General features: G+C 43.7%; 1 protein-coding gene and 1 pseudogene across 2 annotated transcripts in view; both read right to left on the bottom strand.

Moving 5' to 3' along the window:
* The window catches only part of Mrap2 (melanocortin 2 receptor accessory protein 2), a 56,449-nt gene extending 36,644 nt beyond the window's left edge, over nt 1–19,805 (bottom strand). The window contains 1 exon segment of the mRNA NM_001108774.2: nt 19,737–19,805. The gene's annotated coding sequence lies outside the window, so the exon portion shown is untranslated.
* Nucleotides 19,806–19,942: 137 nt separating this feature from the next.
* On the bottom strand, nt 19,943–20,452 carry LOC148004289 (selenoprotein H pseudogene; annotated as a pseudogene). The gene has a single exon (XR_015627378.1). The product of XR_015627378.1 is annotated as a selenoprotein H pseudogene (transcript).
* Nucleotides 20,453–26,891: the final 6,439 nt, after the last annotated feature.

Here is a 26,891-nt window from a genome sequence, read left to right as displayed (position 1 = left end):
CGTGGAAAGAAAAGATGTCCGAGGATACTTTACCCTCTCCGACTCTGTAGGGTGTCTTAGGGCCAGCTTTGGGTTCAAGCTCTCATGAGATGATCAAGATGAATTGGGGCCACATGAACAGAGAGGTGCACTGAACGTGCAGGTGCAGATGCCAAGGGGCATCAAACACCCTCCAGATTGATCCGGAAGAGTTAGCAATGGGCCGGGAGCAGGCTTAAGTTAACAGTCATGACCCTCTTCTGTGTCAGCTTGTTCCTCCAATTTGTATGCCAAACACCAGCTTTCGAAAGCTTATATCTGGGGTTGGGGATTTAGCTCAGCAAGCGCAAGGCCCTGGGTTCGGTCCCCAGCCCCGAAAAATAAAAAGAAAGAAAGAGATAGACACTAAACATTACCAATAAATACAACTAGGGCTATATGAGTAAGGTGTGGGCAATGATACAAAAGGAAAATAGGGTGGGGGTGGGGGGGTGTTAAGAGCCAGCCTAACTGTGTAACAAGGAGGTGAGAGAACAACCAGGCTTGTGTTGGGAAAAGAACACTGCCTTAGAGCCAGGCTCTAAGATGTCCCTTAGCATATACTTTTCTTGTGTGTGTGTGTGTGTGTGTGTGTGTGTGTGTGTGTGTGTGCGCGTGTGTGTGTGTGCGTGCGTGTGTGTGTACATGCATGCGACATGAGAAGGGTCCATGGCCATAAAACCAGATACACTGAAATTAATAGAAGAGAAAATGGGGAAGAACCTCGAACACATGGGCTCTGGGGCAAATTTCCTGAACAGAACACCAATGGCTTATGCTCTAAGATCCAGAATCAACAAATGGGATCTCATAAAACTGCAAAGGTTCTGTAAGGCAAAGGACACTGTCATTAGGACAAAATGCCAACCAACAGATTGGGAAAAGATCTTTACCAATCCTACAACAGATAGAGGGCTTATATCCAAAATATACAAAGAACTCAAGAAGTTAGACTCCAGAGAATCAAATAACCCTATTAAAAAAATAGGATACAGTGTTAAACAAAGAATTCACAGCTGAGGAATGCCGAATGGCCAATAAGCACCTAAAAAATGTTCAACATCCTTAGTCATTAGGGAAATGCAAATCAAAACAACCCTGAGATTCCACCACACACCAGTGAGAATGGCTAAGATAAAAAACTCGGGGTTGGGGATTTAGCTCAGTGGTAGAGCGCTTGCCTAGGAAGCGCAAGGCCCTGGGTTCGATCCCCAGCTCCGAAAAAAAGAACAAAAAAAAAAAAAAACTCAGGTGACAGCAAATGCTGGTGAGGATGTGGAGAAATAGGAACACTCCTCCATTGTTGGTGGGATTGCAAGCTGGTACAACCACTCTGGAAATCAGTCTGGCCGTCCCTCAGAAAATTAAACACAGTCCTACCAAAGGACCCAGCTATACCATTCCTGAGCATATACCCAAAAGATGCTCCAACATATAAAAAGGACACACGCTCCCCTATGCTCATAGCAGCCTTATTTATAATAGCCAGAAACTGGAAAGAATCAGGATGTCCTTCAACAGAGGAATGGATACAGAAAATTTACATTTATGCAATGGAGTACTACTCAGCTATTAAAAACAATGACTTCATGAAATTCATAGGCAAATGAATGGAACTAAAAAAATATCATCCTGGGCTGGAGAGATGGCTCAGAGGTTAAGAGCACTGACTGTTCTTCCAGAGGTTCTGAGTTCAATTCCCAGCAACCACATGGTGGCTCACAACCATCTTAATAGGATCCAATGCTCTCTTCTGATGTGTCTGAAGATAGTAACAGTGTACTCATACATAAAAATAAATAAATAAATCTTTAAAAAATATCATCCTGAGTGAGGTAACCCAATTATAAAACACACACACACACACACACACACACACACACACACACACACACAGTATGTACTCACTGTTAAGTGGATATTAGCCCAAAAGCTCAAAATCCCCAAATACAATCCACAGACCACATGAAACTCAAGAAGAAGGAAGACCAAAGTGCAGATGCTTCAGTCCTTCTTAAAAGGGGGAACAAAAATATTCATAGGAGGAGATATGGAGACAAAGTTCATGGTGGCAGGAGCCTGATATAGCTGTCTCCTGAGAGGCTTTGCCAGAGCATGACAAATACAGAGGTGGATGCTCACAGCCAACCATTGAACTGAGAATGGGCTCCCCAATGGAGAAGTTAAAGAAAGAACTGAAGGAGCTGAAAGGGTTTGCAACCCCATAAGAACAACAGTACCAACCAACCAGAGCTCCCAGGGACTAAACCACCATCCCAAGAGAACATAGGGATGGACCTATGGCTCCATCCACATACGTAGCAGAGACTGGCCTTGTCAGGCATCAATGGGAGGAGAGGCCCTTGGTCCTGCCAAGACTCAGCACCCCAATGTAGGGGAATGTCAGTGCAGGGAGGCAGGAAGGGGTGGGTGGTTGGGTGAGGGAACACCCTCATAGAAGCAGGGGAGGGGAGATGAGTTAGCAGGTTCCTGGAGGGGAAACTGGGAAAGGGGATAACATCTGAAATGTGAATTTAAAAAAATCTAATAAAAGAAAAAAGAAAAATGGAAAAAAGAAGAAAATACACTGTCATAAAGTAGAATAAAAAGAAAAAATAACTTAGACCTGGCAGCAATGGCAGAATACCTTTAATCCCAGCACTCTGAGTTCGAGGACAATCTGGTCCACAGAAAGCGTTCCAGGATAGCTACACAAAGAAACCCAACAGGGAAAGGGGGAGGGAGGCAGGGAGCACTGCATGGGAAGGCCCTGCCAGAAAAGGATTCCTGGAAATGATATCTGGGAAAGCTGACTCAGAGATCTTTTTAAAAACTAGCCTCACTGTTTATGCAGCATCTCTGTGTGTTCTCCGGCCCCCTTGGGAGGCAGCTTGATTCTAAATGATACATTTTAACATCCGTAGTGAGAGTGGTCCATGGTTCCCAAGACTGAACATTGACTCATTCCCTTTGCAGAATTCTGTTTCTGGGATGTGACCCGTCACCCAAGCAGTGACACCTCCACTACTGTCAGAGCCTGGTGACACTGCACAGAGGAGTGTCATGACACAACTGCCACTGCTGAGTGCCAGCTACTGAACAGGCCAGTACCCACCTTAACTGTGGAGAGCAGTGGGTCTTTCCAGAGTGCACAAGATGGATAGTCCAAGAACATTGTGCTAACCACTAGTTTCAGAAGCCAAAACTGCAGCCTTCCAGAAAGCAACATCAAGAGGATAAGGAAGCACGGATGCTCCTCCTAGGTATCTCTAGCTGTCTGTCACTACTGGTCTATATCTGCTTCTTTCTCCCAGAGTCACTAGCTTTCTTCCTTTCCCTCTAAGTCCATCTCAAGCACCAGGTCTAGACAACCTTCCTCGCTGCTCTGCTTGGAACTCTTCTCCGGATCGGTAAGTACACACATAGGAGTGTGCATGTGAGTGTGCATGTCCCTGTGTGCTTGCAGTCTCATGTGTGCCACAGTGAGTGTACAGAAGGGAGAGGACAGCCTCTGGCATCTGTTCTCACCTCCTCCCTTCTTTGAGACCGGTCTACAGGCCTGTGCTGTGCCCTCTCTTACTGAAGGAGTGGAGTTACAGACACATGCTCCTTGATCCAAACTCAGATCCACAAGCTCACACGAGCACTTCATCCAGGGCCATTTCCCTAGCACTAGCAATGAACTCCCAACCTGAAAGCTGAAACCTCTCAAATAGCACCTCTCCGTTCAACTCTAGAGTTCAGCGTGCATACCCTGAGCCCTCCCAGAGACCTGCTCCAGGCCTTCTGTAGGAGATCATGTTCTGCATCCAGGGGGTATTTAATGGGTGTGCTTCTATTACAGGCAGCAGACTGATCTGCAAAGTTGCAGATCTACTGTCTTTTCCAATTCAAGGAAAGCTAGTGACAAGGCTAAGTTACATGTATATTTGTCCATTCATAAAGTTGTCCTTTCCTAAATGGATGTTGCCCATTCATAAAGGTTGATAACAGTTTCTCTTTGACCTGAGTTCTGTTTGCCCCATTCTGAGATCAGAAAACTGAGGCTTGTGCCTCATTTCCCCCAAGGTCACAAACTCTACTCAGCAGCACAGCTGCTGGGATTCACACTCACAATGCAGAAATTATCTTCATCGGGAACTCATACTTCCTCTCCTCCAATCATTCATTCATTTGTTCCTTCTACAGATATTTGCAATTATTTGCCTCCGCTCTGTAACAGCTGCCAGGAAAATTGCAATGATTAGCTCACAGATCTTACCCTCAAAATCTAATAAAAGGGAAAGAGGAGCGAGGAAGTAATCAAAACCCAATATTCTGACCGTCACAAAAGAGGCTCGTGGAGAGAGAGAACCTACAGGAACTCTGTTTCACCCACAGTGTTTGGAAAGGGGAACTGGCAGTAAGGATTCACCAGGAAGAAGGACTTACAAAAGCCTGATACACTGAAGGAAACTGCAGAAGCCTGCAGAGGAGCCTATGAAAACCACAGAGGCTGGATGAGTGGGAAGAACTTGGAGACTGGCTTTGATCACTGGGGATGACTTAGCGGTGGGTGGGAGATGGGGGCGAGGACAGGGAATGTGTGGTTGTTGACAGCAACAGCAGATGACCTGGTAAGGCCAGTGGGCCCAGATCACAGAGGTCTAGGAAATACTTTCATAGAATACATCATCCTTGAATATGTGTGAAAAGTTGTCATCTCCACATGCCATCTCGGAGGAGAAGCACCAAGGCTTTAGTCAAATTTTCAAAAAGGCTTAGTGGCCCAGGGACAGAAGCTAGGGACATCAGGTTCCTTTCTTGAATCTTGATCTGTGCACCAAATGCTCATATCAGAATATGCAGGACACCTGGATTTTGGAAGGACACAGGCTCAGCCCTGCCAGTGCCTCCATTAAGTGGTGTTATCATCCCTAAACAAGAATGGTGGGGCCCTCCAGCCCCTCACCAATACTTCCTAAGTGGGAATAGAATGTGCAGCTACAGGCCAAGAGTCAGGAAGCTGATAGACAAAAATATCTCATGAGGAGGGAGCAGGGAATAAGACCACAGTGTGCTGAGACAATGAGCCTTCGGTGTGTGAGTCTTCCACTGCTCCACTTGACTTCACTAACTGCTAAATCGTGTAATCCCAGGTTCATGCATCCTGATCCCCAATACTTGAGACTATTCTGAAATAGGACCTTTAAAGAGGTGAGTAAGGCCACGTGGTTAAGTCTTAATCCATATAACCTGTGTTCTCACGAGAAGAACAACTTAATTCACAGAGAAACAGTGGGTGGATATGAGCATAGGTGACAAGAATAGATTGACCATCCAAAGTGAAGAAGAGATATCTGCCACAGAGCTCTGTCTGTGGCCCTCTGAGGGAACTTCTAGTCTCTGTGAGGAGATAAATTTCTATTATTCAAGTTACCTAGACTGTGGTATTTTGTTATGGTCAGGCCCAGTAGACAAATGACATCAACTTAAAACTCAAAGATAATGTATTTGAGAAACTTAAGATGACAGTCAAATAGCTTTAAATCTCAAGGGGTTGCCCTGTGTGGGCATGTCATCATACCACATCTACCATCATGTTGCTCATATGCCCCTAAAACCCATTGTGGGAATGTAGGAATGGAAATCTGAATACAACTTGAGATGCAGGAGTGAAGTGGAAATTCCTGGTTTCTTTGGAAGCTCATTTGTATCATGTGACATTTTTCTAGAAGTAATCTTGTAAGAGGATGTTTTGCTGAAGCAGACACATGAGAAGGCATGTGATGCTTTCCTGGAGTGGTCACTTGAGAGGGTGTGTGATGTTTTGAAAGAATATAAATATAACTCCCCAGACAGTGAGAGGACATTCTGGCATTGCTACGCCTTGCAACACTTTGTGGTCTTCACTGGTCTTTGCTGGTCTTCGCTTCATAGAGAGAAATGCACCAAAGAATTTCTCATGGTATTCTGGTTGATTCTCGCCACTTCTCTTGACTCGTTTAAATTTGATGGACCCTTGTGGTTTCTGCTAGATCTAGCCACTGCTACTGATTCGTGTTTGGTGTTTGCTATTGGACTGGAGTGCTGATGTCCCAACAATAAAGATTGGAACTGCTCCAAAGAACTACTTCTGAACAGGTTCCCAACCCCCTTTCCCAATTAATCTTCTTTTTTCTTCTACCTCTGGTCAGTGGGCTAGAAGGGAGGTTGAAGTGTTTAAGAACCCTAATTAAAGCAGGCTTTGAAAAATCTAAGCCTACACAGCAGTGGGACGATGGAGTAGTTGAAGCAAGGTATTAGTGAAGCTGGTCCCTGAACAGAAGTGGGAAGAAGTGCTGATGTCAGAGAGAGCAGCTAGGAAATAGGAGGTGAACAAGAAGGAGTAGAACGTATGGGGAGTTGAATAACAATGTCTAAGGACAAGAATCTACAACAGTGATCATGGCCATGAATCTTGTCAGAGTGGGCACATGATGGAAACTGGGGCCAGACTGTTGCTGGTAAGAAACTGGCCATATGATCACAGGGAGCCCTGACAAAGAAGCTGGAAAGAAAGAGGAGGTCAGGACCACAGGCCTAAGGAAAGTCATGGTGGAAGGAGGGCTGGTCATCAAAGCTAAGTCGTCTTACTGGAAAGACCAATGGCAGGTCTCCCAACAAAGACACTAAAGTCTTAGTGTTCGGGTACGGCCACAGTTGGAGCTCTTTGTGTCTGTTGGCTCATTAACTCAATCAGGTACCAGGAGCAATGGGTCGAGCCAACACAAAGAGTAAATTAATGAGATGCGAAGTATCGGGCCGTGATGTTCTTGCTTAGCCTTTACTCTTTGTTGTTGTTGTTTTGTTTTGTTTTGTCTTGTTTTGTTTTGTTTTGTTTTTCTCTTCAGGTTAGAGAACGTTTTTAAAGATAGAGAGCATCTCTTTCCAAGAAAGAAGACACTTGAAGACAGAGTTGAGGGAGAAAATATTTGCTGAAATAAGATACTGGATAAAAGAGTAAGAAAACAAATCAAGAAAATACTGTGGGAAGAACTGAACATCCACTTACTCATCCAAAGCATCCTTATGTAGTGCCCTTCTGGAGATAAGGAACTTTTTCTCAGAGATGAGGCAGATATGAAAGAAAGCATCCAGCTTGTTCCCTTCCATTTGCTTAGGATGATACCACCTATTAAAAAGTTTTTCATGAAGAAATAAGAATGAAAACCAGCAATGAAGCCCATCAGGGATGTACCCAGGCATCCAAGTAAACAAGAACTGTTTGGAGACAGAATGAGCCTGGAGAAGACCCAGAGGCCTCACTGCAGAGGTAGAGAAGATAAGGAAGGCAAGTAGAGAGAAAATGGGATGAATGGGCTCCGGTCCCTGCTGCTGAGGGGAACAGCTCTCAGCTCTTAGGATGCCAGAAGCAGACATTCATTGCTGGCTGGAGACTCGAGGTGGCACGTTTTGTTTCCCTGTTGATTAGGACCTATGTCAGCCAGCACAGGAGGAAGCAGTAAACCAAGACCAGTCTCTGAGGATACACCACGAACACTTAATGTGTCTGGCCCTGGAAACCTGGCTACATTCCACTGTGTTCAACAGCAAGGCTAGAGCCAACGAAAGGAAGTAGTGAGACGGAAAAACGACTATGCCTCTCAGATCTCAGAATGCATAAAATGATACATATACTACTCCTACTTGGCTGTTTTCTTTTTCGTCTAGGATAATCTGTCATCTAGGTAAACCAAAGGCAGAAACACACTTCTGCATAAGGTGCTAGCAAAAGTTACCCAAGGGAATAAAGTAAAATCCTCAAGGACAGTTTCCTCCTGCTGTCTATGGAGTTTCAGAAGCCAAGCAAGAGGGTGAACATTCGAAAAGCCCAAGCTAGACTGTGAGACACACATGCTCGGTGCCCTCCTGTCAATCAGCCCCTCCCCCACTTCCTGCAGTAGTCCCCAGTTTTCCCAATCGAGTTTGCGGGTTACTGCTTAGTATAATATTTTTCTTATATTTTTTGTCCAAAATTGGGTTTAATTTGCTTAGCCTCGGTTTTCTGTGGGTCTTTTCAAATTAGCACAATCATTGCCAAGTCTGTATTCTTAGCTTTTACTTGTAAGCTGTTCCTTTTTATTCTATGGTTCACACAGCAGGACAAGATATAACCTAGCAGAATCTCACTCACAGTCCCTGTGAATCCCAGTGTTTCCTGTCCGATGCTTGAGCATTGACTCAAACTATCTGCTTTGTCTCTAGTTCCTCCACTAGACATCCTCACAGACATCCACCCACAGACTGTGACACCAGGCAGACAAAACAGCTAACACTTTTCGATTCATGTGTGGCGTTCAGTCATGAGCTTTGGGAGCTTTGAAATGGCAAGTACAACACATTTAATGTATATACACACACATGTGTATACACACATATAAGTATCCACATAAATACACACACACACACACACACACACACACACACATATATATATATATATATATTTTTTTTTTTTTTGGTTCTTTTTTCGAAGCTGGGGACCGAACCCAGGGCCTTGCGCTTCCTAGGCAAGCGCTCTACCACTGAGCCAAATCCCCAGCCCCCACACATATATTTTAATACAGTGCAGTTTTACAATTGTCTTTGAAAAGAAGACGATAACATCCTGAACTGCTTCATGCTATGCTGGATAATGGCAAACAAATACTTATTTCCAAGAACTGGGATCATTGTCTCCCCCTATAAGCAAAGGAGAGACTAATGTTTACAAGCACAGAAACATGGAGAATGTGGGAAAAGCAGTCAGCTCTTCCCAGATGATCTCAAAGATGGTTCTTCACACTTCCGGCTCCACTAGAATCCATGTCTTTGTTCTGCGGAGCCAAATGTGAAGATGGATCACGGTGAGAAGACACATTGTCCCCCTATAGATATACATTATAGATATAGAGATAGATAGATATAGATAGATACATATGTGTGTAAATAGTGTATAAAATCTCAGAAATATTAAATAGAGACATCGAGATTGCTAACTACTTTAAAGATAGCAGCAACATGCAGTGGAAGAAAATGGCGTCTGTCCTTCACGCTACATCACCACCAATGACGGGCAGCATTCTACAAAGCTTAGGCAAGTGTGAGGCAAGGCCATGTCCACAGTGCCTAGACAGTGCAGCTGTGGTAGCCATAAATCAGACTATTGATTTTTTTTCATGTAATATTACTTTATTGTATTTTATTATTATATAATGTCTATAAACAACTTTATTTTTTTTTTTTGACAGAGTCATGCTATGCAGCTAAAGCTGGACTCAAACTGTCAGCTCTCCTGCCTCAGGGATTATAGGCGTGCAAGGCCAATGCCAGGCAAACAGACCCTTTTAGTAGTGCTAATATTTCACCGAGTGTGTTCCATGATTTACTTAACTCATTCTTGGAGGAGCTTTCGGTAGATGCCAGATTCTTCTACCATAAGCACTGCTGAAATGGCAGCTGTCTTGTGTAATGCCAGACATGACAAAATGCAAAGCGTTTGGCTGGAACTCCTGCACGTCCCCTGCACAAGCTAAGAAACCTGTTTGCTCTTCTGCCCCAACCCTGCCTACAGGGAGAAAATTTAGGCTAACCTAACGCATTATCTCTCTCAGTCTAGGCATTTCTGGCTATTCACTCACAAATGACAGCCCGGGGGGATTAACATTTTTACCTTATATGGGCAAAATTTAATGGTTGCCTAGCTCACCTGTCAACACCCGAGCCCCAAATCTCTAAATTCCCCTCCCCCTTACTTTAGACACGTGACTTCACTGCCCTCCACCTGTGAGATCGTGGACTCGCCCGGGAGCTGCCTCCCAGTAAACCTGCCTTTAGACTTTTGATTTGGTTTCAGTTGAGTCATCTCAGCAAAGAAACTGACAAAGTAGTTATCCTTCTGTCCCCTCTTGTTTATCTTACACCTGTCAGCATTTTCAGCCTGCAGCCAGCATGGCAGAAGCCAATACTAGTAAAAGTTTTTGTTCATTTAACAATGCTTTCCTATCTTATTAACCGGAAATATAGTTAGTGTCCTAAGTTTATGAATGAGAAATCACTCCATTCAGTCTAGACACAAGAAATCTGCAGGAGAATTGTTTGGTGGCTTTAGGTAGGAGGGTTCACATGAGTGAGAGAAACATTCTACTGGGTGGCCCAAACAGCACCTCCTCAGTGGCTATGATCTGGAACAAGCTGGATACACAAGCACAAGGTAAGGACAAAGTCAAGGGCATTAAAGTCACCATGCAAGGACAGACATCGTGCTTTTGCAGATTACTTTCAGCCCGGTGATGCTAGAAGAAACAGAGAGATGGAGATAATGTACATGGAGAAAGAGATGTTCTTTTGTAAAACAGCAAAGAATCGATTTGCAATCATTTTGGGTTGTTTAAAGTGAAAGCGCAATTCCTTCTGTTACCCTGTGTAGCCGTCATTCAGTAACTATATATCATATGTGTATCAAGATCCAGGCATCCCTTTAGATGACGGGGAACTAAGCAAAACAAACCAGATCCCCTTCTTTGTGGAGCCAACTAGCATCTGGCATGTTCTTCAGACATTCCAGGGTTTGCCTCATTTGATTCCATGATGACTGTGTGAGATGAGCAGGTTGTCCATGCTCTGGATGAAGAAGTGGAAACTTCATGAGATCGCACAAGGAGTGTGGTAGGGAAGAGAAAAACTTCTAGCTCCAGCCTGACTCCGGGCTTGACCAACAGCCCCTGCATGTGGGAGGTCATTATCCCGGTAGCCCAAACTCAGACTTACAGAGTGGGAAACAAGTCCTGTTTTTCCTAAAGATCACTACTTTTTAAAAATGTTGCAAATAACTTAAACCTCACACACCATGCTGGCTACATGCCTAATGCATTTTAATTACTAAGTCATGAGGTTCTTTTATCCTATTCATTCTTAAAAACATCGTGTCTGGTGCATAATGCATGTCTGATAATGGATGTTTTATGGGTTTGTTAATTGGTAAGATACTACTCTCATATTGTGTTTTTAAAGGATGCTATTCTCAAAAGTTCTGCACAACAGAAATGGGAAGCCATGGTCATTATTGTGCTACCAAAGGCTCAAGACAAGTTAGACGAGGACGTGTGTATTGGTTACAGAAATGTTAGGTAAATTGTGCAGACCTGATACCTTAGGAAAGCAAGGGTCTCGTTTCATCTTCTTTCCAAAACATTTGAGAAATTTGTTTTTGTTGTTTTTTTTCAATACATTTGTTTTTTCTGCTTAATTAAATTCTGTTCCTTAGTTTTGCCGTACCTCACAAGGCCTTCATAACAATCACCAGCTTGTGTTATGCCAATGAGTCATCTTACAACATTAAGGACATTGTCAGCACTTGGAAGTTAAGGACGGGAGATGTGATACATGGTTTTGTGATGGCTTTCTGGCACGTTTCTGTTCAAAGAGAGCAGATAATGAAAAGATGACAGCATACTGTCTTCAAGTGCTCATCGGTTGAGAAAGCCACATACTACTTGAAGCAGAAGGAGTATGTCTTCTCGTAAGACATGCTGGCTGTTTGGAGACCTCAGAGCCTTGTCTGAAGAGAAATCAAGCAAAACATGATGTGGCGGTTTGGATGAGATTGACCTTATGGGCTCCGATATCTGAATACTTGGTCCTTAGTTGGTGGAACGGTTTGGAAAGGATTAGGAGGTGTGGCCTTGTGGGAGGGAAGTATATCACTGGGGTTTCTATTTGAGGTTTCAAAAGACACCATTTTAGTGTCTCTTTCTCGGACTCATGAGCAGTTGTGTCTCAAGATGTGAGCTTTTAGCTATTACTCCACCATCATGTTTGCCTGCCTACTGCCATGTGCCCCACCATGATGGTTATGGACTTTAACCCTTGGAACAGTAAGTCCCAAATTAAACACTTCATTTCATAAGTCGCCTTGGTCATGACGTTTCATCACAGAAACAGAGATATAACTAAGACCAGGAAAACCTGCATTAATCTCTGTGTCACGATGCTAGTAACCGATCTCCAGCTGAAGGACAAATGGCATTACTGTTGGGAGATTGCCAGAAAGCTTGAGCTGTGCTCACCAGACTGCAGGAGTCTGGTGAGCACAGGGGTGAGCACTCAAGTGTAAACACCAGGCAGGGAGGTCCGTAAACTAAAGACAGGTTTCCCACTGATGTCCCATAAGTCCCATATCTGCCGTAAGTGTGGGAGGACTTAGAGCTTGGTTCTCAAAGATGAGGTAGTCTAGATAATTATTAGGAGGACAAAGGAATGAAACCTGTCTAGTGACATTCTACTTGAATTCCCTCAAATTCAACACAAAGCACTTCACTGCAAATGCTTCTCCCTGACTCTTCAAAGGACGCAAAGCTTGTTTCATTGGAGAACATCTGAGCAGGAGTGTCTCTGATAATAACAGGATGCAAGACTCCAGGAAGCCCTAACCAAGCAGGACTTCCAGCCAGAAATCTGCCTTCTGGGTGGTGTGTGGGTCAGGAGCTCACTCCAGCTCTGACTTTCACCAACCTGACCACTTGGCTAATAGAGTCTATTTTTATCCTCAGACGCCAATCACTTTGTTTTTCTGCTCATTTCCTCTCATGTTACTTTAATTCCTTCCTAGTTCGACATCAGCAAGGTATCCTCTACTTTAGAAGAAGAAAAAAACAAAACAAAACAAAACAAAGTTCTCAAAATATATCCTTGTGACAAAAGGAAGGTCGGCCCCTACTGACCTCTTGTGTATTCTCCTGCACAACTCAAATGAGCCCATAAGAAGCATGGAGTCTGTTAATTCCAGAATCCAAATGTACACACGGATGCTGGGCCCACCAGGAACAGTCGTTTGTAGAACGGAGAAGAGGGAAGGAATGAGCCGCCATTTCCCTCCCTGGAGCAGGTGAAAACGTTACACTCATAAACCAAACGGAGCCATTTGTGCCTATGGGTAGCAATTAGATAGATGGAAAACCAGTCCCATCCCTCCAACCCCCAGCTTCAGAGGCCAACAAATGGTGGGCCACGCTGTTTAGAGAATAGATTCTTCAATTCCCAATGAATATTCCACCAATGCTATGATAAAATTAGCCATCCATGTAATCAACTGCAGGCTTCTTTTCGGATGTCTCACTGGTTGAGAGAAGGTTCTCGATCAGACAAATAAATCAGACTTCTGTAAATCCCAGGTGGAAGCAGTAGACTTCTGCATACCGCCTCCCCCAAAGTTATAAAATATAGCATGCTTGTTTGCAACAAAACAAGAGGCCTTGGTGGCTGACACACATCATGGCATCTTTATTCTCCTTCCCCTGAAGACAGTTGCCTAGAGCTGATGCACCTTTATGTGGTATTTGCTACAAGGGCCTCACAAAGATCACCATTTGAAATTAGTCAGGTACTGTGGTTGACTTCATCTGCACTTTACAGGAAACTGAGCACAGAGAGTTGGGACTTGCCTAAAGTCATCCAACCTGATTCAACTCCAGCAGTCCCTGAGCACCGATTCACCCTGCCACCCTACCACCTTTCCCTCCTGTTTATGTATGTGCGGTGTACCTGTGTGTGAATGGGTGCTTGGATGTGTGCAGTCACGTGTGCGTACAAGTGTGCACGTGAGGACCCAGCACTAACGTTGGCAGTCTTCTTCAGCTACCCACCTTATTCATGGATGAAAGGGTTTTCAGTTGAATCTAGAGCTTGTTGATATAGCCCTGAGCTTGTCCTTGGCACCCCTTTCTCCACCTTCCCAGTGCTGGAACTGCAGGCCTGTCATCCGACACACCTGGCAATTACATTTGTTCTGGGGATCCAAATTCTGGTCCTCACATTTATATGTGCTTTAACCACTGAGCCATCTTCCTTACTCATAAGATATAAATGCATTCAATTCCTTCAGTGTTAAAAATGCTATTTCTGTAACAACAAAATATTCACATATTACATCCTCCATGTATTTTGAGGGGGACTCTGCAGGAGAAAATGGGCAGAGATATGTGCACAAGACAAGACAGTGGGGAGTATGTGGGCAACCGCTGCTTGGAGTCCACTATCCTGCACAGGCTTACAAAGTTCCCCCATCTCTGTCCTCCCTTCCTCGGCTTGGTCTGACTGGAGGCTCCCATCTGTTTCCTTGTTCTTTTCCCTATGCTTAAGTTCATGAATTCATGTTACCCACTGAGTACTGAATAATCTTCCTGAGATGGTTTGTTCATTAATCCATCTCATGAACTCCTACTGTGTGCCAGGCTTACACTGGCATGAAGACCACTGGAGCCTCTTCCTGTAAGTGAAAAATAGAACTAGAATATGATAAAGCGGGGAGTGGAAACCCTGAAGCTAATGTCAATCCCGAGTACCTTGGGCAGATCCGAGAAGAGGGATGCATCCCATATGTATTGAGCATCTATACTACGTGGTGGCAGCATTCGTCATAATGAATATCACTGTCCTTATGTCCCTGGCTTGCTTTATGTATATGTAAACTAGATAAGTTCAACATCCACCTCACTAAGCTATTACAGGAAAGCTGCCAACAAAAAGGTAATTACAGGTACAATTACAAATGACCTACTATTACATATTGTACTTCTAGGCTGGATGACATGCCCTGGTTCAGCCGTACCTTTCACAGGAGTTCCTTATCCATTCTGACTATTCCCCATTTTAGGAGTTTATAAAGACACACAACACTGGACACTAGGAAACTGAATTGTGATTTCCAGACAATTTCCAGGAGGGATTTGGTAGTTCTACAGACAATTTGTCGCAGAGGGACTTACCAGAGAGCCAGAGGCAGAAGTTAATTGAGCGCAAAGGGTGAAGAAAAGAGCCATTGGAACGCACATGCCACTCCTGGCTGGTCTATGTAAGTTAGCATTATCTTTCAGTGAGAAGAAGGCAGTAGCTTGTACTCGTGCCCAACCCAATAGTCTTTGAAGATTGCATTACTTAAGCTTACTGGAGCAGAGTGTTCTTCTTGGGGAGAAGGGGCTATCATTTATTTCTGTCACTTCATGAACCTCTATATACATGGCTGAGGAAGGTGGTCTCTTCCTCACCAGGATTAGTCAAACTAGACAGGTAGAGCTGCTAGGAGACATTTATACCTGTTTAATTAGACCTGAGTTCTGTGTGCTTAGCTTCACTCAGCAGCAAGGTAGTGCTTTGGAGAGAACCGATCTCAGCAAGAACATCTTTCCTTTTATGTTCAGCTCTGTGATTCTTTCAGAAGAACACCTTGGCTCCATGAAAAATGGTTGTTATAATAGCTCCAAGTATTTCTTAAAGTCTGCACTTCGTTTTCATATTCTCTAGATAAAACCATAATGCCCTTTATAAGACAACTCATACTGGATGTGTTCACCTGTGTATGATATGTGTGCCAACTGGCATGCTGGGTGCCTTAAAGATCTATGCTGTGGAGGATCCTGGTATCCTACATAGAATAGAAAGACCATCTGACACAGCTACAAGCTAAGGAACACAGGGTCTGATTAAGTAAATGCTTAAGGGATGGAGTGATGGCTCAGTGGTTAAGAGCACTGACTGGTTTTCCAGAGGTTCTGAGTTCAATTCCCAGTCACCACATAGTGGCTCACAACCATCTGTAATGGGATCTGATGCCCTCTTCTGGTGTGTCTGATGATAGCTACAGTGTACTCATATACATAAAATAAATAGTAACTGAAAAAAAAAAAAAGAAAAGAAAAGGCTTGAGGAGAAGCCTTCCCCGGGGAGGTTTTCAATTAAACAGAGCAGGGTGAGATGTTAGGTTTGCTGCTCATGTGCCAGAGCAATGGACGGAGGGACGATCTGAACAGAGTTCTGAAGTAATCACTGGGGAATTGCCAATTGTGCCAAGGGCAACATTCTGAGATGCTCTTGTGAGGAGAAATGAGCAAAACTGTTCAGATACAACCCGGGGCACAAGAGCCTTACACACTTTGTTTTGGTTTGGTTTTTAAAGCATTAGTCTTCTTGTTGATGAAATTAGCCAGTTTGCTTTCTAAATGGACCAACTTGTCTCCACTACCACACACCCACAAAAAAAAAATCAGCTGCTCATAACAGTATCTGGTTTAATGGGTTAGTAAAGAATGTTGTTCAGGAAAAAGAAAGACCCTGAAAGAAAAAAAAATGTTATCACTATAGGACCAGAAATTGTCTTTTTGTTTTGTTCTGTTTTGCTGATAAGCATAAGCTGAGGAAAATTTAGTTTCGACGTCTATTCTAATGGACAAAGGACGGCTTCCATTCAAAAGTGCAAGAAATCAGAAGTTTGGGTAAATATTTGAACCAATACTTTTTTCAACTCCAATAATCATCCAGGATAAAGGTTTCGAAAAGAAAAACATAAAACTATGTGCCTTTGTTACCTTTTCTGTTGCTGTGACAAAGGCTACTTTAGAGGGAAACAGTGTGTTTTGGTTCACAGTTCAAGAGTGCAGTCCATCGTGGCAGCAGGAGATTAAGGCAGTTAGCCTCATGGCATCTGCAGACAGGAAGAAGAGCAATGAATAGCTGTGTACAAGCCAGAGTCTCAGCCTAGCTGACCACAGTGGGCTAGTCTTCCTGCATCAAACAATGTAACCAAGATAACCCCTCACAAGCATACCCAGAGGCTTGGCTCCCAGGTGGTTCTAGAACTCATCAGTTGACTCTTGAGGTTAATCATCACACTGCAATGGATTATGTAGCCTTTAACTATGCATTTATGATCTAAAAGGCCTTATATTAATAGCTCATGGAGACTGTAGTTCTGTGGTCATCAGAGTTCCCTTGGGCAGATAACAGTGGCATTTTCCCATCCTACCAGAAATTTTAGTTTATGGGCATATGCAGGGATCTTTAAACTACTGCTTCTAAGTGCTAGGGCTCCACATGACCCATCAGAATGGAATACAAGGGCTCTCAGAACAGAAGAGGAGGCCAAAAATGCCATCAGGAGTTTTGATGCTGTGATTCAAAGGACTTGTATATCTTTTCAGAGAGCCACAAATATACGAAGAAGTAGAGACTCTCAGAGATGTTTCTACTGGGCAACAGAGGAAAACATTTTACAGCAATTATAGAAACTTGGAAACTGTGACTATCACAATGTTCTTGGCGGTGGCAATGTCTGCCTCTGTTATTGATCAGAATGACCCTGATTGTCCTGAGCCGCAGAGTTTTATAATGTCAGGTCATACCAATTATTTCCTTCTAGCTGGTTGGTGATTTGACTTAACCTGATGAATAGCAAGTGACCCCCAAAAGTCTCAGAAAGATCAAAGACCACTATCTCATTCCAGATACCCCGAAATACCAGTTTCCTGCTCTGCACGTCTCAGAAGGAAGGACATGCAATGCAAGAATCACTTCTGGGGAGCTTTATTCTTTCGATTTTCTCTTTTGCCAGGGTAGATTCTAAAGATCCTACCACAGAAATCACCACGAATTGAACAAAACTCTGTTCCCGGTTCCCAATGATTACAAAAAAATCCCATGCTTTACTTCTGAAATAACATGAATTTGTATGTGTTCGATACTCCTACTCTAAGCTCAAGACTGGGATAATGTGAGCTGGGTGGAGAACAAAAGTAGAAAAAAAGAAAAACTCATTAAAAATAAGCCAGAAGCGGGGTTGGGGATTTAGCTCAGTGGTAGAGTGCTTGCCTAGCAAGCGCAAGGCCTTGGGTTCGGTCCCCAGCTCCGAAAAAAAGAAAAAAAAAAGCTAGAAACAGGTGTAAATTCGGTCTGCTTTATTGCTGTGAGGTCCCCTACCAGCTTTTGCACTTGTAAGAAGTAGCACAGAGAGGACAGACAGACTTACCATGGGAACTCTAAGCATCTTCTCAACAAAAACCAAACTCCTACCCAGAATGCCTTGCCAGGTCTACATTAGTTCCCATGCCTGCCAGTTATTCTGCGTCTGTGTTTTTATATTAGTGTTCTAGGTAAAGGTTTAGGTAACGTGGAACTTAACTTATTAAATATAGAGAATTAGAGAAGATATGAACCATTCACAAAATGTAAAAAGTAGCCAAAGAATTCCCCAACTCTATTAGCCAGATTTTGCTTCCCTTTGACAAAATACAAAATTCCCTGGCAAAAACAACTTAAAAAGGGGAAAGGGCTGGTTCGGGCTCATGTTTTCAGAGGGCTCAGGCCAGCATCCCTGGCTCCACTAATCCCGATTCTGTGCTGAGAAAGAGCACAGCGGAGAGGCAGGAGGCAGATGTCATTTATCTCATGGCAGACTGATGACTAGAAAGGGGCCAGGGACCAGAGAATACATATAATCTTAAAGTGCCCCCCCTCCTCCCAGTGACCTATTGTCTAATTGGTCAGCTCCCATTTTATAAACTTTCTACCACCTCCCAAAAGTGGGTGCCCAAACCCCAAAATGGCAGTCTGGACTCTTCTCAGGTTGGACTCTAGACAGGGTGAACTGAGGATGGCTGGCAGATAAACAAGAGACTAAAATCAGCATTGCTCAGAGACTTGTGAAGTAGGTCTCTCTCTCTCTCTCTCTCTCTCTCTCTCTCTCTCTCTCTCTCTCTCTCTCTCCTCTCTGCCTTCTGAGAGATAGCAACAGCAGTTGTGAATTTTCCAAAATAAACCTTTCCTTCCTAGACCCATGGTCTAGTTCAGTGGTTTCACTCAATCACTTGAAGGGACCAACTACTCAATGTGTGAGTCTGTGCGGGACATTTCATACTCAGGCTGTAACACTTTTAAAAGGAAATTCATAAAGCTAGGGTAATCTAAGAAAAAGATGGCAAGGTGACTGAAGGAAATGAAGCAGTGGCTAGTAGGAACCAGCCACGAATCTGAAGGAAGAAAAGGTAAAGCTGACATTGTGGTGCTACGTGCTTGGAGTCCAGGCACCTAGGAGGCTAAAACACAAAGACCAATGGCTCACAGCAGTCCTGCACAGCAGAGAGAGCTTGAGTCCCATTTGGTGTACACGAAACTCTGTACATGGACCCTCTACCAAAAACAAAACAAAACATGCTAAAATAAACAATAACAATAAAGAGATGCATGGAGTGAATCCAGCACAAAGCTGTCATTACTCAGTAGGCAACAAAGAAAACGACTCACTACACACGTCAGAAAGGAAACAGTGGTGATTGCAAGCCCAGGCAGTGAAGAAATTGAGAATGTTATGTGCCCGGAAATAAGCTATTGGTTTAACTATCTGAGATTTAAAGAAGGAGGCTGGGAAGGATGAAAGGTGCAAGGACAATAACTCCACTGTTTCCACAGCAAGGATACAGTTAAAGACTGGAAAGGGGAAATGGTACAAAGAAAAGTACAAAACACATTGCCAGACAACCCTGAGAGTTGTGGGAGAAGGAATTAGAAAAGGATACATAAATAGCCTGTTTATTATTACTCATGGAAGGAAGCAATAGGTCTGACTCTAAAGACGTGACATGCAGAGGGCATCGTCCATCTATTTATAAAAATAACCATGAAACCCAGTAAACCTATAAATATCAGATGAGTTGTCTATAATGTAAAACAAACTAAAGAAAATAGATGGCTCAGGGGGCGGTGGTACTTGCTGCCAAGTCCGATGACCTGAATACAGTCTTCAGGAGCCCACAGGTAGAAAGCATGTATTGATTCCCAGAAGTTGCCCTCTGATCTCCAGAGAAGCACCCATGGCACATTCATGAGCACATGCATGTGATAAATAAACAAACATAAAATAAAAACCAAAAGTACAGAAGATGGCTTCCTACCTGTCTGAGGCTTGCCTTCCCTTCGGCAGGGGTTTAGCATCATTCAGGTTTTGCATAATTGTGTTCATCTCTTGGTACTTTATCTTATAAACAGGCTCCTTTTCTACCATTTTGTTATGCCGATGCTACAGAGAGGAACTTTGCTTGTATATGCATGCATCTGGTGATACTGTAGAAACCCTTTTTTTTTTCTTTTTTGCAAATACTTGAACTTTTATTAAACAAATCAACACACTTTTACAGTGCCTTGCTGGAGATCTGCCTCAGAACTGAACCATCACTTCTGGTGAGGAAGAAACTATGGCTTCAGGTACATAGCTTAAGTTTGGCCATGCACCATCATAAATGCTTCAACATCTCCAGGGACTGAAAGCTCTTATGAAAGGTACTTCTTCAATTCTTCAACCACCTCTTGAGGCTCAGGAAATTTGAGCTTTCGTGGAGGGCCCTTCTTAATACCAGTCCAGAGTTCAACACGACTGTTGTCCGGGCGCAGCAGCGTCACTTCGAAGCTGCCCCTCCGCGGCTTTGGACCGGTTCACTTGCACAGATATCTCTGGGGCCTCCAGTTGCAGAGCCTGGCTCAGGGCAGCAGCATGGCGGCCGTAGACACGTCAGCTCGTACAATGCTCAATGACCACGGCCAGTTTCTCGCGCTTGTCCGCCGACTCGATAGGTGCGGCCCTGGCCTTACGCTTTCTTCCGAGAGGGGCCATGGCTCTTTTTTTTTTTTTTTTTTTTTTTTTTTTTTAGGCATGCAATTTTTATTCCAATACTCTAAATTGTTTGCAAACATGTAACACAAGGGGGAAACAAAACCGCTCTACTCCGTTCTTCCCAATTCCTAGGGTAAAAACAACCAGAAAGAAAGATGAAGGGAGTCAGTCTTAGGCAGGCTGAGGTTTAAGACCACTGGCCTTACTCAGCCCCAGGCTAACGCCCTGCCTCTAGGTTCTGGATTTGCAGGTGTGTACCATTTATCTTTTTTTTTTTTTTTTTTTTTTTTTTTTTTACAAATGAGAAAAAAATTTTATTAAGGAAACAACTTAACTTCTGTCCCTAAACAGATGTTTACAAACTAAAGCACAACAGGAAGACAATTACAGTTTCAACCATTAACATATACACGGGGTGCTTATTCTACAATTGGAAAGTTGCAGAAGTTTGTGACATACCACTATAAATATAAGTATTGTTAAAAATTACAAATTGTTTGGTGATTATTTTGATAACTTCTTGAGCAGCAGCTCCTGTAGGAAAAAGGAGAAAACTCCCAGGAATGCAGCATTGCCTTACAGGAACTGCAGACCCATTTCAGGGGAGTTTATCATTGTTGCCTACCAGGAAATTGCTATGACTGTTATAGTACCTGAGGGATGTGGTACTGATCCTCAGGGATGTGGTTGACAGGAGAACCTGGGGAATCCCGCAGAGATTGCAGACTCACAGTTGAACCCATTCATCTCCTTCCGTATGTTGGAGGAGAGTGGGAGAGTTCATTGTTTGTTTTCGCCTCACAGGCACTTGTTTAACTCACACAACGTAAGATGGATCTGGAGGAAAGAGAAACTTGTAAATTGTTTCCAACTTCCAACTCCCACAGTAGAGGAAAAGGCAAAAAGCAAGGTAAGAATGAACGCTAATTGCCAAAAGACATATGCAGCATAAATATAAAACCTATATGAAGCTCATTAGATGTCAGAAAGACACATGAGATTGGACAGAGGTTATAAATATTTCATAGAAAAGTAGGTGCACATACAAGTAAGAAGGCACTAAGCAGGATGCCTTTGTGCATTTATGGTCTCTTGAATATATGAACAAGTGTTCACCTTCACACACGGAGGTAGAAGTGCAGACTGAAAGTTTGCCTGCGTGCAACTGCGTGCATCGTGTGACTGGAAACATCATACACTCTTATCCCACTCTGTTGGTGAGCGTGTGAGAAAACAGAGGAGTTCTCAAAGCATTGGAGTGGAGACTGCATCTGGCATCATCTACCAAAGCTACAATTGCATCTACCACTTGAAGCAGAAATGCCTCTTCCAACGATTTAGCTTCAAGATACATGCCTGTGTGTGAATTGTAACTGCGAACACCTGTGCACACTCTCAAGCGCTCAGCAGCAGAGGTGGGAGGCTGGGAGGGCGAGCAAACAAATGATTGTATGGTCCTACACAGCGGAACACTGTGGCCTACAGAGAGAGCTTGCTGGTTAAGGACATTATACCCAAAACAAAAGCCAAGTGTCCTGGCACATGCCTGTAATCCCAGCACTCAGGATATAGAGGCAGGATTGAGGCCAACCTGATCTACATAGCATGTTCCAGGTCAGAGAGAGAGAGAGAGAGAGAGAGAGAGAGAGAGAGAGAGAGAGAGAGAGAGAGAGAGAGAGGTGTAGAAGAGGAGGAGAAGGAGGAGGAAAAAATAAAAAGAACACAAGTTTAAAAGTGCCTTGTGTGTGTGTAGGGTGTATGTGTACACACAGGCATATGAGTTTGTCCATACATACTCTTGTAAAGGCCAAAGGTCAACAATGGATATATTTCTCTATTGCTATTCATCTCCATTTTGTGCCTCAGTGCCCCTGACTCAACCTAGAAGTTGCCATTTTGGCTAGGCTGTTTGACCAGGGAGCCCCTGGGAACTGCCTGTCTCTGCTTTCCTAGTGTTGAGGTTCTAGCATGGGGTGGAGCTGGGGATCCCAACTCAGGTCTTATCCAAGGAGTCATCTCCTCCCCCTCTGAATTGGCTTTCATATGCAAAAACTTCTGTAGTAGCAAGTAGGAAACTCACAAAAGGCACATTATGACAAGGCCCAGTGGCAGGCAGGGTAGAGTTGATACATTGGGTTTTATGCTTGAATTATACATGTGTTGCTTAGTGAAGAAGAAGAGATTTTATTTAAAAAAAGAATACGGGATTGTGGGTAAACAAAGTTATCAGAACCTCAGTAGAATGCAACAAAGCCAGCACCAAAAGGCCTGAGGATAAGCCCTGAGAGGAGAGAGGAGCAGTTCCTTTATATAACTCAGAAGAAGACGGGGTGACAGGTGACAGAAATACAAGTTGTTTTCTGCTTACTCATCTGTATTACATTGCTGTGGATTAAGCAAACACAGTTTCTGCCTTCTTCCACACAGTGGACCCAGAGCTCGGCCTGCTATGACTTCTTCATTTTCAAACCCACTGTAAACTTGTTTCATGCCTCTGAGCAGATACTGGGCTCACTTCCTGGAGCATCCCTTGGCTTGTTTCTCTAGAAAGCTTCCCTTCACTCCTGAAACCCAGCAGGCCATAACCTCTTCAAGACACCTTAAGAGCCTCCTGGAATATAGCTAAATTTCTGTGCCTGTCTGAGCCTTCTCCTGTCATCTGGCTGTGTCTCTGTACTACTGCGACTCAGGTTTGGTACCTCCTTCCATTCTGGCAGATGCCGATGTTGTCTTTTTATGTGTGAGGTGACCCTTAACTAGAGCAGTGCCTGGTCTCCAGCTACATCTGCTTCACGGGGAGTATACACACACAGTGGGGAGTGAGAAACTCCAGGTGCTCCTTCTGTCTATATTCCAAACACAGTGAGGAAGCAGAACAAGTAAGAGTCTGCTCAACCCGGGAGCTGCAGAGATGGCTCAGCCATTAAGAGCACTCATGACGCTTGCAGAAGACCCAGGTTCGATGCCTAGCATCCACATGGTGGTTTTCAATGATCTGTAACACCATTTCTAGGGAATACGCACATGCATGCAGGCAAAATAGTCATACACGTAAAATACATAAACCTTAAAAAAAAAAAAAAGTCTGCTCTATGAGTCTCCCTGCTCTCCTGGATCATAGGCTTATGTAACCCATAAGGACAGTGGGAGCAGAGACAGCAAGGGGGCGGGAGTGGAGGGGAGAGGGGCGTTCCAAAGCTCTGTGAGTACCACAATGAATGAACCACACCGGGACCAGCAATCAGTAGGCAGATCAACTTAGAGTGATTGAAGGCTTAGAAAGTTTGGAGACTGAGGGTAGGGACATCCAGGCTGGGCAAAGGCCATTGGCTGGGGGCTTGCAGTACCTGGAACGCCTCATTAGCATGGGGAAGCATTTCAGGAATCTCAAGTGCTGGCTAAACAGGTTTTCTCAGGAGAAAGGGCATTGGTCCTATAAACTAATTGAGGCTACGTGACATTTCTCAGATAAAGGAGTGTATGGGGGCTTAGAATTCCCCAGACAGGGTCAGAGAAGGAGGAGCCCCTCTAACAAAGGGAGTCTCCCATATTGTGGAATCTAGGAGTTATCTGGTCATGATGGACTTCCGCCTTGATTAGCAGTTTTCCCACTGCTCCACTGTGTGTACTTCTTCAGGAACAGAATCCACTTGGAGCCTTGGAGCGGGCTGACTAGGTCCTGAACGCATAGAACCCTTCTATTTCAGAAGACAGTGGCCTTGCTGTCAACACAGCCCTTCTGTGGGCCTAGAGAGCAAAAGCAGCTTTGACAGTGTGGCTCCCTCCGCTGTCTGACATGCTCCCTTGAAGGTGATGGGGAGGGGGCTGTTTTCTGATTACATTCATATTCATAACTTCCAAACTGGCTTCATGGCTCGTTTATGTTCGCACTTTGGTTTATGTCATTAAGAAGTAAAAGGAACAAGAGAATATTAGAAATGTCCCTCCCTCCTCCTCACCAAAACCAACCTATGCGTCTCCAATCATAAACTAAATGTAAGTGGCGTCTCTGTATGAAGCCTTCATTTAGGAAACTGAGTTCTCACATGTCAGAAAAAAAGGTATTTTGATTCATGCTTTATTTGCCATTTGCACCCATAAAATTCAATTTTGGGTTCTTATTTTATCTCCAAAGCCTTGTTCGAACACCTGAATCCCTTGTGCTATCATTTCATTTGCTTTAATTGTGATTTATTGGGACAGTGAATCACCTAGAAACACCTGTGCCTCTTTTAGTGCAGTGGATTCTGCACCTGCGTGAGGGAGGCGACGTCATCTGGGCTACACCTGCCATTCGTTCATAACTGTGGCAACAGAGCAAAGAACTCAAGCCTCGTTCCTCACTCACAGAAGAGGCGAGTTTTAAGATCTGAATAAGAAATTTGCTAACACACTGTGTCTAGAGGATATAGAGTCTCAAAAGGCTACTTTAGTCGATGGTCCATCTGCTACTCAATATTCTCTTCCTTTCATTACTGTCTGCTTTCTTGCTTTGGATTGCACTGACCTACTGCTACATTCCCTACCCTAACTAGGTACTTGGTCCTTCCTTTTTCCTTCTATCTTCCCAAGACCAGCTCTCTCTCTCTCTCTCTCTCTCTCTCTCTCTCTCTCTCTCTCCCTCCCTCCCTCACACACACACACACACACACACACACACACACACACAGAGCTTTCCCCTTAACGTTCTGAGGTCCGATCACCCTCACCCTTATTAGATGACGTCATGCTGCTTTCTCCCTGGTTCACCAGTGTGTAAGCTCCCATGTCAGCTCGAATGAACTAAAACTCTACCTGTTAATGGCATCTGATTGAGAACATGGAGAGAATCCTGTTCTGGGCACACATCCAAAGGAAATGAAATAGGTTCCTTCTTTTACGATTGTGCCAAATATTTTAAAGATGTAGAGTCCTGATTTGTTCATTGCCCTTCTTCAGAAAGGGGGCTTTGCTTATATAGCACTGTGCACAAAAGCTAAGAGTGTCGTTATCCAATGTGCAGGTCTGCTCTAAAATGCAGATGTGGGAAGTCAGTCGAGGAGACGGTATTAAGAGAAGGAGTCTTTAAGAGTTCATTAAGCCGTGAGAATGAGACTCCCTCAGTGATTTTATAAAAGCAACACGGGAGAGGTCTTCCTCTCCTTTTATCTTCTGCTCTGGACACCAAAGCATCCAGCTGTCTGTCTCGCTTCTCCCCTAGAGGATACAACCTTTGGGCACAATCTTGGAAGCAAAGAGCAGTCCTCACCAGATGTCAGATCTGCTAAGCTACCTTACTGCCCCCCATTTCAGAACTCCTATCGTTTATAAATTACCCAGTGTGTGGTATTTTGATATAGCAGCTCAAACAGACTAAGATAGCACAGAAGCAACCTGAACGTCCAGTGACAGGTGACAGGTAAGGAAAACATATACACATTTCATGAAATGTGATTTCAGTCTTTAAAAAAGAAGGAAACCCGTCCCACCATTTGCTAAATACAAAAAAAAAAAATGTACTTGTTAAATATAGTACAAATGAAACTGGAGAACCTTATGCAGAATAAAATAAGATGCAGAAAACAAGAACTTTATGATGGGATGTATAGAACAAGTTTAAAATTGACTCATGGAAGTAAAGTGATGGCTGTTAACAGGCGTGGGAAGGGATGGAGAAATGGGGAGACGACAGCTTCAGGGGACAAAGCTTCAGTCCTACAAGATGAATTAGTCCCGGAGGTTTTTCTGTGCACTGAAGTGCCTACAGCTAGTAGCACTCCTTTCTATATTTAAAATTCTGCTAAATGACCAGGAATTAATTATTCATGTCACATGCACAAAAATACAAGGACATTTTAAATCATATGTGGAAACCCTTGGAAGTAGCGAGCAGATTTATGGGAGACATATAATTATCTCTAAACTCATCGAGTTGTAAATATCACACATGTAGGCCTTTTTGAAAGCTAATCACAGCTCAAGATAAAAAATTCGGGAGGAAAATTCTTATTATATCAAAATATTTTAAAATGCAAGTCCTTTTAAAAACAGTAAGAGGAGTGGAAGGGTTCCTTTAGCCTAAACACTCTCACACTGACTCTAATGATTGTTTTAGTTTTCACAGAAATGCACCAAAGTATGACCCTGCCAGAGGCACGTCCAAACATAAATACTGGGGTCTGTCACTCAGATGCTCAACACCTACAGAGGCCACAGGTGGCAGGATTGGTTCTTGATCTGTGATCCTATTGGATGGTGGTATAGCTTTCAGGACATAAGATCTGGTGCAGCTTTTCTCAACCTTCCCAATGCTGTGACCCTTTAATACGCTTTCTGATGTGATGACCCCCAGCCGTATAAATTATTTCATTGCTACTTCATAACTGTAACTTCACTGCTGCTACGAATCGTAATGTAAATACTCTTTGGAGACAGACGTTTGCCAGGGATCACAGCCTGC

This window comes from Rattus norvegicus, chromosome 8 (assembly GCF_021556685.1).
Source record: "Rattus norvegicus strain SHRSP/BbbUtx chromosome 8, alternate assembly SHRSP_T2T, whole genome shotgun sequence".
Classification (NCBI taxonomy): domain Eukaryota; kingdom Metazoa; phylum Chordata; class Mammalia; order Rodentia; family Muridae; genus Rattus; species Rattus norvegicus.
The sequence above is the reverse complement of the archived record's forward strand: the minus strand, read 5'-3'. Positions and strand labels throughout refer to the sequence as shown.